Here is a 10610-nt window from a genome sequence, read left to right as displayed (position 1 = left end):
TTAAAAACAAAAAACTTTCTTCCATTTCGAAATATTTTTTCAAATGCCAACTAAATGATTGAGACATAAATACTTATGGAGTTATATGAACCTAACTACTTAATGAACAGAACTGGTAGGTTATTTCTTATGAAATATGAAAAAATGAACAAAACCCCAAGGGCACCGTGAGCTGAGATAGTTTGAGAATCTCTGAAGTAACCGGTTTGGAAAGCACTTGGCACAGGTCTGACTGCAGAATGGGGCTTAGGAAAAGTGGCTGGGCTTGGAACCTGCCAGACACACAGGACGGAGACATCAGGACCTCAGTGAGGAGCCACCTCGGTGTTGACCTCGGCAGCTGCAGATTCCTTCACTCATTCATCCATTCGTTTAGTAAACATAACTATTCCATGAGCACCAAGCACTGTTTCAGCCCCAGCCAAGCTGCAGGAATGAGGCAGCCAGACTTGCCTTCCTAGAACACAGTTTCTAGTGGGGGGTGGGGTCACACTGCAGCCTGGTACCCTTATATGCCATAATACAAAGACAGATGAGGTTAAGTGCATAAAGAAAGGAAAGCCGATAAGGGGGTGGGCTGTGATGTCTGAGCAGAGAGCTGAATGAGGTAAGACACAGAGAACTGTGTGACTACGTAAGAAGAAGGGGGTTCAAGGGTAGAGGGAAGAGAGAGTACAGAAAGCAGGAAAAAACTTGCCCATTAAGGAGTAGTCAGAGGTCTGAAAAAACCAAAGCTCAGTGACTGCAGGAGAGGGTGTTGGGGATGAGCCAGGGGGCACCAGGGCCAGTCTGCCCTGCAGGCCATGGCAGGTTGCAGAGAAGGGAAGTCATGGAGGTATTTGAATAAAGAATCTCATGATTGCTTCTATACTGGAGAGATTGCTGGGGCTAATGCAACAATGCAGTCTCAGCTGATGATGGCTTGGACCAGGGGCTGGAAGGAGGTGGTGAGAGGGTCAGATGGTGGGTTTATCTGAAGGTTGGAGTCTGCACAGATTGCTGATGGACTGGAGGTGATGTATGATAGAGAGAAGGATTCAAATGAACCTATGAATGGAGGTGCCATTTCCAAGTTGGAGACAGAGAGAGACATGTTGGGATAGGGAGAGCATGAAGTGCCTCATCTGAGCTATGGTCCTATTAGCCATCCAAGGAGAGAGGTCAAGAAGTGCTCAGCAGCTGGTACCACCCTCTGTCCTTGGACAGATTCCCAGAGACTCCAAATGCTCCTCCATGGAGGCAAGTATGGGGTCACGGCAACTGCAGGGGTTGCACAGCCCTTCGTGCGGGCCAGGTTGTGGGAGCCCATCTGCCAGAATGACATAATTTGAAGGAATGCGTAGTGCATTATCCCATGGGAGAGGCACAGAGCCACAGCATCAGCCCCACTGAGCCTGCGCCAAAATGACCAGAGCAGGAAGGAGATGACCATCTCAGCACTGCCAGTGATGGGTGGAGTTTCGTCTCCGTCCCTGAGGACTGAAACTGGTCGGCCATGAGCACCACACACGTATTCCCTTCTGATAAGGGAGGGGCAGGAAGATCAGCCACTCCATCTTTCATCCAGCCCCACAGCTCTTTCTGCAAGTGCTCACAGGCTTTACAATAAACCAGGTTGGGAGTATTTAGGGACCAAAACCCATATTTGTTGAATGAAATCCAAATTCCTGACTGTGGCCACACATGATCTGGCCCCATTGTCTTCTTCACACTTCCCTCTGTACCACAGGGTCCTCCTTTCAGATCCTCAAATATGATCATTGCCATTACCACCATCATCATCACCATCATCATCACCATCATTGCCAACATCATCATCATCATCATTACCATGATCACCATCATCACCATCATCATCACCATCATCACCATCATCATCATCATCACCATGATCACCATCATCATCACGACCACCACCACCATCATCATCATCACCATCATCATCATCATATCATGATCACCACCTCCATCATCATCACCACCATCATCATCATCATCATCATCACCATCAATCATCATCATCACCATGATCACCATCATCATCACGACCACCACCATCATCATCATCATCACCATCATCATCATCATCACCATATCATCATGATCACCACCTCCATCATCATCACCACCACCACCATCATCATCATCACCATCAATCATCATCATCACCAACAATATCATCATCATCACCATGATCACCATCATCATCACGACCACCACCACCATCATCATCATCACCATCATCATCATCATCATCACATCATCATCATCACCACCCCCATCATCATCACCACCACCATCATCATCATCACCATCAATCATCATCATCCTCACCATGATCACCATCATCATCACCATCATCATCATCATCACCAACAATATCATCATCATCACCATGATCACCACCATCATCATCACCACAACCATCATCATCACTATCACCATCATCACCATCATCATTACTGCCATCACAGAAAATTCTTATGTAGGAAGCTTTTTTAACTCTACCAAGCACTTGCATGTGCCCAGCACCATCCTAAGCACATTATATCCTAACTCCTCTTATCTTCAGAATAATCTCTGCCTATGTCCCTGCATCCCCAAGGCCCTGTCCCTGCTCCAGCCATTCAAAACTGCTTATAGTTCCCCAGACGCCCCTGGTCACGCACACCCCTGCTGGACCCTCTCGCCCCCACCCTAACCCCTCACCTTCAGACTTAGCAGAGAACCATCTCATCTGTGATGGTCTGTCTGACCACGGCTAACCATCCCATGAGGGTCCGTCTGCACTCCTCCCCCCACCCACCAACCTCCCACCAGGCTCGCAGGGTGCTCCAATCCTCCCCAGGGGAGCATCTACAGGACACCTCCAATTCATTCTTCAAGACTCAGTCCATCCCACCTCCTTCAGGATGCTTCCCTGGCCTCCAGTGCACTGGGACGTCTGGGTGCAGGCCCAGCTTCTCCACCAGACTCTGAACCTCTAGGGTGGAGGCTGAGGGGTCCTGTCCTCCCTGCCCTCCGGGGTCCAGAGCAGCTCATAGAAACATTCTGCAGCATGTGTTTACAGAACAGCGCCTAACCCCCTCCACAAAGAACACTTGGCCAGGCCACTGAGTCCATGGGACGACTCCATGGATGGGAAGGGGAGCCTCTGACTTCCCAGCCCAGGTGAATCCTTGCTCTGTGCCCATTAGTGGGTGAGATGGCAGGCTGTTGAGTGTGCACTGGTTACAAATTCCTCAAGAGCCGGGCCCTTGGTCCACAGTGGGATCAGGATAGGATCTGCTGGGTCCCCAGCACCATGACCAGCCCCAGACATGCTCCCAGGCAACCTTGAGCTGTGGCCCTGCCATTCTGAGCAGCTTCCAGAATCCTGCCATCTGCCCCTGGAGTGATGATCATGAGAACACGATACCTGTGCTTCCCACCCTATTCCCCACCCCCAGGGGCTGGAGAGAGCCACGCAGCCTGCACCGCCGTTAGAGATCTCCTTCAGGAGGTGATCCCCTTGGACACCGGAGGGTGTCACTCCCTTCCTTTCCAAGCTTCCCTTAAGCAAAGGAAGCTCACCTTGACTGGTACCCACCATGTGCCCATCACATACAGCTGCCCCGAAAGGCAGGCAGGGTTCAGCTCCACTTTCCAAGTAGGGAAACTGAGGCTCTGGAGGGCCTGGCCTCTATTGAACAGGTAGGACTAGAACTTCTGGCGGCCTTTCCCCTCTCCTGCAGATGACCAAGAGGTTAAAAGGCAGTCATCATCTCCTGCCTCAACTTTAACTAAAGCTCAGTAGAGCAGGCAACAGAAACTGAGAGGAATGAGATGAATCCCAAGGCCAAGTTTACCAGGGAGGTTCTGGGCACAGGCTCCACAACCCTTGACCCTCTCCTGGTTCACCTCTAGCCTGGTGAGGGGACAGGGAAGTGTGACAGCCACTGTATTAGTTAGGGCTCTCTAGAGAAACAGAATCATCAGGGAATGCCAGCAGCTGTGCTTGTGGTGAACATGACTCCACAGGAAATACGGCTGTGGGTTGCCTTAATAGAGGCAGAACCTGCAGGAAAGGGAGGGTAAAGTCTCTCTCCATTCTCCAAGGAACAGGACACTCAAAAAGCCCCCCATTAAAGTACCTGAAACTTTTGAGCTGTGTTCCAGTAGCCTTGATTCTTGAAGACGGCTGTATAACCAGATAGCTTTTATAACGTGGTTGTGTAATTGTGAAAACTTTGTGTCTCATGCTCCTTTTATCCAGGGTATGGACAGAGGAGTAAAAAGTAAATAAATAAATAAGGATTAAATAAATAAATAAATAAATAACAGGGGGAGAGAAAAGGTAAAAATTGGGTAGATTGAAATACTGTGGGGAAATGAGAGGGAGAGGGAAGGGGTTCTGAGATGTACGTTTGTTTTTTTTTCTTTTCCTGGAATGATGGAAATATTCTGAAAATGATCAAGCTGAAGAATACACAACTGTCTGATGATATTGTGAGCCACTGATTATATAATATGTTTGGACTGTATGTGTGTGGACATTTCTCAATAAAAATATAAAAAATAAAAATAAAATATAAAGTGGGGCAAGGATAGAAAGTCAAATATTTTACATAAGCTATGAAGTTTTAAATTGTTGTGTTCTGACTTTCTGCATTTCTGAGTCTGTGTTTCCTGACTCATGAAAATTTTGAGCTGTAAGTCCTCTATTAGTATACTAATTTATATTGTTAAAAAAAATCTTCTGTGTTATCAATATTAAGCCCAAAAGAAAAAAGGCATGTACTTTGGAAGTATTCTCCCTTAACATATATAGGCTTAGATAAAATATGCTAGTAGTATATCTACTTAGTGTTTAAAATAAAAATATAAATAAATATATTTAAAAAGTCCCCCATCGGGCAGTGCAACGGTGGCTCAGTGGTGAGAATTCTCGGCCGCCAAGCCAGAGACCCGGGTTTGACTCCTGAAGCCTGTCCATGCCAAAAAAACAAAGATGTCCCCCATCAATCAACACTCCCGCCACCACCCTGGGGAAATGCAATGTGCTGGCTTCAGGCTCGTACCAAGCACTGCACCTTTTCAACACCCTTGCAATGTTGGTGCTATTGTCCATACACTATAGATAAAGACCCCAAGGATTAAAGGACTAAGGAAACTTTCCTTGGATCCGCCACCTAGATGTGAACCCAGACCACGTCAAATGCCAGACAAAAGCATGCCCGCCCGAGACATCCGCCTACTGCTCCCTGGGCCACCTGCACCTTCTCCTTTCTGCACATGGTCACACGACTGGCTCCTTCTCATCATCAGGGGGCCCCTCCTAAGAAAGTTAAAGTATCTACCCTTCCCCAGCCACAGCATACTCATAATTTCCCTCTCTGCATCACTCACACTCCAATACAGAATATTTGTTCTCTTGTTTATTGATTCTCTTTCCTCATTCCATTAAAGCAAACACCTTGTTTCTCTTGTTCATCTCCATAGCCTGGACCTAGAAAATGGTTTGCAGATAGGAAGGGCTCCAGAAAAATCTACTGGAAGGAGGGAGGAAGGAGAGGTGAGGGACAGAGGAGTGAAAAGGTAAAAGAACAGGGGCTGCAACTCTAGAAGTAAAATCACTGCCCTCCCCCCTATGTGGGACGTGACATCCAGGGGTGAAAGTCTCCCTGGCAAGGTGGGACATGAATCCTAGGGATGAGCTTGGCCCTGGCACTGTGGGATCGGCAATGTCTTCCTCACCAAAAGGGGAAAAGAAATGTAACAGAATAAGGTATCAGGAGCTGAGAGAATTCAGATAGAGTCTAGAGGCTATTCTGGAGGCTACTCGTGCAAACTTCAGCTAGATATTACTAATTACCACGGTTTGCCAGATCCCAGCCAAAACCATTACTGTCAACCCTAAAGAACACCTGGGACTCTAAATGAGATTCTACAAATGTTTCATGCACTGTGGTTACTTTCCAGAAACCTATAAATTCCAGATGGGTTCCTAGACCAGATAAATCCTGAAACCTAGAGGGCCCAGCCTCTCCAGAACATCAGCTAGTTCCATCCCCCATCCCATATTATCAACAGCCCTTTCCAACATGAAAAAGTCAGAATGGGCACAGCCCAAACTCCCCTAAAGATTGGGAGAAAGATCACAGGAGAAGGAGGAGTTGTAACAGAGGAGACAGGATATAACAAATAAGTACGACTGCCAAATCATTATATTGATACTTCTTTTCGTCTCCAGTGTCTTGGAGCTGCCAGAAGGAAAAACCTAAAATTGTGGAACAGGAACCCACACCAAACTCTGAAATCTGTTTTATAACTACTTGTTACAATGTACTTGGAAATGTATTGCTTTTTTGTACATATGTTATATTTCATAATTTAAAAATTAAAAAAAAAGAACCAGTTGGAGTCTGGTAACAGCCTCGGCTGTCTAAAGATGGTTCTGTGGAAGAGGAGTGGGCTTTCCCTGGGTGCCTTAGGGTGTGCAGTGGAATCAGTGGGCGGAAGTCAGGGAAGAGGAGTTTATCTTTTCCTATCAGCATGACATGCTATCCAGTGGCCTCCTTCTGGAAGTAAAGAGTTACCGGTCCTACTTTCCCGCAGCCTCTTGGCAAGGATGCAGTAGAGAATCTTCGTGCATACGGATGGCCTTTTGGACAAGACAATGATTTAGATTCCTTTCAATGAAAAGATCTGGGATCATACAATGGGCTGTAAGTTACAAAACCAAGCTCTGCTTCCAAGTTTATTTCTGCAGGGTTTCAATAGAGTGGAACCTAAATTAATTTGTCCAGCAAGAGACATGTCCCTAAAATCCTATTAGCCATTTCCTTAAGAAAGAAAAAATGATTTCCACCAATAAGATGTTTACAGAACTAAGTCTCAGTTTCCCGGCGTATCGCCAGGCTTCTCTCTATGTCGTCTGCTCAAACGACATCATCTCTCTAGGGCACTGCTGAAAACCAGAGGCAGCAAAACAGAGCCTGGTTCTTTGCAGCATTCAGGGTAGCATTCGAGTGCATTTCTAACATGAGCTGTCCAAGACTTGATGTACCCGACTGGATTTACAAGACTGCCTCATTAGAGAAAGAAATGTGGCTGCTAATAGCAGAGAAGTAATACTGAGAAAAGTAACAACATTTTATAAAACATAGCCAGAAAACTCTCAAAAAGCACAGGAACCCAGAGCCATCGATTGTAGTGGCAAGCAATGCAGCACATCACATCTCCCAGTGGTCTGAAGCCACTGCTGGTCCACAGAAGGAAAGATAGCTGGAATTATTATAAGAAATGGTGTTGGAAAGGGCTTTGAAAACTGCAGCAAGCCTGCCCCTGTGGGATGCTGTCATGGAGACACTCAGCATCCTTCTCTATTAAGTCAGGGAGAGGAAAAAGTCACTTTTGGAAAATGCCTACCCAAACCTAGGCACCATACTCAAAATCCTGTGACACCCAGAGAGCTAAGTACTGCTTAAATACAGCCAGAAGGTGGGCTTTGTGATTTGACTGCTAGTTCCACCATGAACTACTCATGGGACACTCTCCATCTCTCCAAGCTTCTGTTTTCTCATCTGTGAAAAAGGAACTATTAACATCTACTATTGGAGTCAGTTATATAAAGCACCTAATACTCAAGCCTCAAAAACGTATTATTTCCATAGCCTCATGCAAATTAAAAGGCAATTTTAAGTCCCAGTTCAGGGTTTATTCCAATTTCCAATTCAATTCAACGGCCAGCTGAAAAATTGGACTTGTTCTCTATGTCCTCAAGGAATAAATCTAAAAGGTGCCAGGGAAATTAGCAATAAAAACATATTTGGATTCAATAAACTTTCTTCTCAGCATGGTTTGTCCACTCTGCCCTAGACACGTCACCTACACTTCTTTTCACAACTGTATTTGTTCTTCAGTGAAGTCTTTTCCGATCTGACCAAAAAGTTGAACAGTTTATTCTGCAGAAAGAATTCTGAAGAATAAGTCAAACAAATTTTAAAAGTCCCATCTTTTAATTATTAGATTTCCAGACTTGGAACTCAGAAGAGAATAGCAGTTTTTTGTTTTATTTTATTTTTATTTATCTAAGGGTTAGACTTACGAATGTGCTAAAAATGAATTAGCTACAAAGGAAGTCATTACAGGTTGGCGTATAGCAAAAAAAAACTGAATAATGGGAAACTGGCTGAATAAGTTGTCACCCATATAGAATGCACTGTAGCAATTATAAACTCATATTATAAAACACCATTTAGTTCCATGAAATTAATAAAACACCAAGTTTAAAAAGCAGAGTGAGACTACAACTCATCAACAAAAAGACCACCCAATTTTTAAATGGGTGAAAGATCTGAATAGGTGTTTGTCCAAATAAATAGACAAATGGCCAATAAGCACATGAGAAAATGCTCAACATCATTAGCCATCAGGGAAATGCAAATCAAAACCACAGTGAGGTCCCCAGGTGGTTCAGTGGCAGAATGCTCGCCTGCCATGTGAGGGACCCAGTTTGTCCTGGCCATGCACCCCCTCAAAAAACCCACAATGACATGCCACTTCACACTCATTAGGGGGGCTACAATTTAAAAAAGGATAACAATTGTTGATGTGGATGCAGAAAAACTGAAGCTGTCATACCACCATCGGTGGTGGTAATATAAAATGGTGCAGCTGCTATGGAAAACTGTCTGACAATTCCTCAAAAAGTTAAATATGGAATTGCCATATGACCTACCAATTCCACTCCTAAGCATGTACACAGAAGAAATGAAAACTCATTTGTGCATGAGGGTTCACAGTGGCATTATTCACAGTAAGCAAAAGGTGTAAGCAATTCAAGTACCTACCAACAGAGGAAGGGGTAAACAAAATGTGGAATATACGCCTAAGGGACGATAACTCAGTCATTAAAAAGGAATGAAGTACTGATACTCTGTACAATGTGAATGAACTGCGACATCATATTGAGTGAAAAAAAGCCAAATGCAAAAGAACAAATATCATATGGTTCCACTTACATGAAATATCTAGAATAAGCAAGTTCACAGAGACACAAAGTAAATTAGAGGTCACCAGAAGCAGAAGAGGAGAAATGGAGAGTTAATGCTTAATGGGTGCAGAGCCCCTGGGGTGATGAAAAAGTTTTGGTAATGGATGGTGATGAGATAGCACAGCCTGTGAGTGCAAATACTACTCTCGAATCATCACATAAAAATGGACGAAAAGCGAAATTTTATATTGCATATGTGTTATCACAATAAAATTGATTTAAAAATTGTAGTCTAAAAAAAGATAGGTTAAAAAAGTAAGTCAGTATGATTCCATTTTGGTATGTAGACATGTCTATATGTGCAAATGTATGCATTTATACATGCGTACATATGTGTACATAGTGTGTATGTACAAATGCATCTATACAAACAAATATAAAAATGTGTTCATAGGTGATGTGCATGTGTATATATATATATTAGATATAGATATATATATAGGCATATATACACATAAATTTATTTCTAAACAGAAAATATTCATAAATTTAAAACTAAATTTTTTCATTTGTGAGTGTTATAAAAATACCTAAACTTATTGTATATATATATATGAATATGTATATACATGTAGAAATGGAAAAAACAGATGCACCAAAGCCAAAATGTCCTAGTGGCTGATTCTGGGTGCAAAGATTATGAAGGATTTTTTTTTCTTTGTGCTTTATGGCATCCTTCAATTTTTCTAAACTGACCAAGTCTTGCTCTCATAAAAAGGATGTGCTTTCTCTTTCCCTTCAAGCAGATAATGGAAATAGGTGCTCTCCTCAGAACACAGTCCCCCGAAGCAGCTAAGGAAGAAAGAGCCCACCTGCACTCTACGCATTGCCGGCAGACGCGGCACTGAGGACATGCCAGGTAGGCTGCACCCAGCAGTGCGCCCACGTACCTCGGAGTTACCGAGCCCCTCGCCTAGCACCCGCCCGCCCCCCCAGCAGGCGAACCCCTGAAAGGACCCACACCCCTGCCTCTGTGCTATAAGGTGTCACCATCCCAGTCTGACGTCAGAGCCATCTCTGTCCTTAAACACAGCCTGAAAATCGTCCTGTTTGGAGAGCATACTACCTCCCGGACGCGAAATTAAAACACACAATTAGATTTCCATTAAGTTACAGCAAATTCTGCTGAATTGCTCTAATCTGCCTGCATTCCTAGATGACATAATGCACTAAAGGCTTGGCGCGGACATAAATACTTAATGTAATAAATACAGTCTGAAATGTTTGATCTCCTTGGCAGTTTAATTGATCTACTACAGAGACTGACAGGAAAAATTAAATTAGTCTTGTCTCGTTTCTGCCAATGGCACATTTTCATCATAAAGGCATGCGAACTACAATTTGGGTTACAAGCAGAGCTCTTGGGCACTCCTTTTTTTAGTTTTCTTTTTTTGAATATTCAGATTAAGTGATGATGGAGGAAATGAATGCATGGATTTATAGGATATTTAACCCAAATGCCGTAATTCATTTCTTTTTGCTATACAGTGACTAATAATAACAATGAAATCAAAGCACCTTGTGCGTTGTAATACCAGTTCTTCACAGTTCACAAGGACTGTTTAAGTAGGAA

The 10610-nt window shown here is 43.9% G+C and overlaps 1 protein-coding gene across 1 annotated transcript in view; it reads right to left on the bottom strand.

The window, feature by feature from the left end:
* DRGX (dorsal root ganglia homeobox) overlaps window positions 1–10610 on the bottom strand; it is a 38467-nt gene that overhangs the window by 874 nt on the left and 26983 nt on the right. The window lies entirely within an intron of this gene.

This window comes from Tamandua tetradactyla, chromosome 13 (genome assembly GCF_023851605.1).
Source record: "Tamandua tetradactyla isolate mTamTet1 chromosome 13, mTamTet1.pri, whole genome shotgun sequence".
In the NCBI taxonomy this organism is placed as follows: domain Eukaryota; kingdom Metazoa; phylum Chordata; class Mammalia; order Pilosa; family Myrmecophagidae; genus Tamandua; species Tamandua tetradactyla.
Note: the sequence above shows the minus strand (reverse complement) of the source record. Positions and strands in the feature narration are given on the sequence as shown.